The sequence below is a fragment of the Corella eumyota genome, chromosome 3 (assembly GCF_963082875.1).
Source record: "Corella eumyota chromosome 3, kaCorEumy4.1, whole genome shotgun sequence".
NCBI lineage: Eukaryota > Metazoa > Chordata > Ascidiacea > Phlebobranchia > Corellidae > Corella > Corella eumyota.
This window is the reverse complement of record NC_137492.1, coordinates 13250054-13252553: the sequence shown is the minus strand read 5'-3', so window position 1 is coordinate 13252553 and position 2500 is coordinate 13250054. Positions and strand designations below refer to the sequence as shown.

General features: G+C 52.0%; 1 non-coding gene across 1 annotated transcript in view; it reads right to left on the bottom strand.

Moving 5' to 3' along the window:
* LOC145747287 (small subunit ribosomal RNA) overlaps positions 1-1512 on the bottom strand; it is a 1810-nt gene extending 298 nt beyond the window's left edge. Inside the window, exon 1 of the ribosomal RNA XR_014282025.1 lies at positions 1-1512. This exon is cut by the window's left edge and continues 298 nt beyond it. This is a non-coding gene — a ribosomal RNA (small subunit ribosomal RNA).
* Between the last annotated feature and the right edge of the window lie 988 nt (positions 1513-2500).

The window sequence follows — 2500 nt, the reverse complement described above, 5'->3', positions numbered from 1 at the left end:
CTTTCGGCCAAGGCGAACACACGTTGATCCGGTCAGTGTAGCGCGCGTGCGGCCCCGAACATCTAAGGGCATCACAGACCTGTTATTGCTCAATCTCGTGTGGCTAAACGCCACTAGTCCCTCTAAGAAGTTAAACGCCGGCCGGGAAGGCCGCGTAACTATTTAGCAAGCCAGAGTCTCGTTCGTTATCGGAATTAACCAGACAAATCGCTCCACCAACTAAGAACGGCCATGCACCACCACCCACAGAATCATGAAAGAGCTCTCAATCTGTCAATCCTCGCTGTGTCCGGGCCGGGTGAGATTTCCCGTGTTGAGTCAAATTAAGCCGCAGGCTCCACTCCTGGTGGTGCCCTTCCGTCAATTCCTTTAAGTTTCAGCTTTGCAACCATACTTCCCCCGGAACCCAAAGACTTTGGTTTCCCGCAAGCTGCCGGAGAGGTCGTCAAAATAACGCCCCCCGATCGCTAGTTGGCATCGTTTATAGTCAGAACTAGGACGGTATCTGATCGTCTTCGAACCTCTGACTTTCGCTCTTGATTAAAGAAAACATTCTTGGCAAATGCTTTCGCAGTCGTTCGTCTTGCGCCGATCCAAGAATTTCACCTCTAACGGCACAGTACGAATGCCCCCGTCCGTCCCTCTTAATCATTACCTCGCGCTCCGAAAACCAACAAAAAAGAACCGAGGTCCTATTTCATTATTCCATGCAACACTATCCAGGCGAAGCGCCTGCTTTGAACACTCTAATTTTTTCAAGGTAAACGTCCCGGCCGCCGCCGACACTCAGTCAAGAGCACCGACGGAAAACCGGAGGTAAAGCCAGAACGAACAGTGCACGCCTTGCGACGGACCGAACGCCTGCGCCCAAAATCCAACTACGAGCTTTTTAACCGCAACAACTTAAATATACACTTTTGGAGCTGGAATTACCGCGGCTGCTGGCACCAGACTTGCCCTCCAATGGATACTCGTTAAAATTTTTACAGTGTACTCATTCCAATTACAGGGCCTCGTTAGAGTCCTGTATCGTTATTTTTCGTCACTACCTCCCCGCGTCGGGAATGGGTAATTTGCGCGCCTGCTGCCTTCCTTGGATGTGGTAGCCGTTTCTCAGGCTCCCTCTCCGGAATCGAACCCTGATTCCCCGTTACCCGTAAGAACCTCGGTAGGCAGATACCGTACCGACGAAAGTTGATAGGGCAGACACTTGAATGATCCGTCGCCGGTGCAAGACCGTGCGATCAGCAAAGTTATCCCGAGTCGCCAACAAGACGAGCCGAAGCCCGGCAGGTTTTTGATATGATAAAGGCGCGCCTCCCGCAAGGTCGGCGCTTTTTGCATGTATTAGCTCTAGAATTACCACAGTTATCCAAGTAAAATTTACGATCAAATGAATCACGACTGATTTAATGAGCCATTCGCAGTTTTACCGTACGCAAGTTCGTACTGAGACATGCATGGCTTAATCTTTGAGACAAGCATATGACTACTGGCAGGATCAACCAGGTAACTATCGGCCGACAAAATACGCGAACGGAGTCTTTCGCTTTCCCCGTCGCGGTATCGCACTGTATTACTCAATCACTATTTTTGCTTAGCTCCTCAAACCCGGCGTAAGCCGCGATCTGGACGCCGTCGACACCGGCCAGACGCCCTTTCGGGCGAAGCCGCGCGCGGGCTGCGTTTGCATACAACACCAGGAACGCCCAACAAAAGCGAACCGAGAAAACTATCACTTGCGTGCGCACCGGCCACCGCAACTACGGCCCGAGGCCGTGGTCGCGCGCCGAAACACAAACTCGTATTTGCTACTTAATTTTTTCCGTCCAACGTTCAGAGCCTCGCTGCTAGCTACGACGCCTTCGCGGGTCAGCATCAAGTCTGCCCAAAAGCGCACATCGCCTGCACGACACCACATCGTTTTGTCACCAAATACCTTCAACCGACAACCGCATCGCCAATTTGCTCATTTCGCCACAACGACGTCTTCCCTCATAGTATACAGGGAAGCTGGTCTCGCGACAAAGGTAGCAAACTTGTCGAATTTCGACAATTTTCCAAAACGTGCGTTTCTGTGCGGGAAATTGTTCATCGGGCGTCGGCCGATGTCGTGCGTCTTTGTCCGGGCGATTTTCGAAAGTCGCCGGACTTGTGTTTTTTACGCGCGCGCCGGTGGGCTGGTCTCGCGACAAAGGTAGCAAACATGTCGAATTTCGACAATTTTCCAAAACGTGCGTTTCTGTGCGGGAAATTGTTCATCGGGCGTCGGCCGATGTCGTGCGTCTTTGTCCGGGCGATTTTCGAAAGTCGCCGGACTTGTGTTTTTTACGCGCGCGCCGGTGGGCTGGTCTCGCGACAAAGGTAGCAAACATGTCGAATTTCGACAATTTTCCAAAACGTGCGTTTCTGTGCGGGAAATTGTTCATCGGGCGTCGGCCGATGTCGTGCGTCTTTGTCCGGGCGATTTTCGAAAGTCGCCGGACTTGTGTTTTTTACG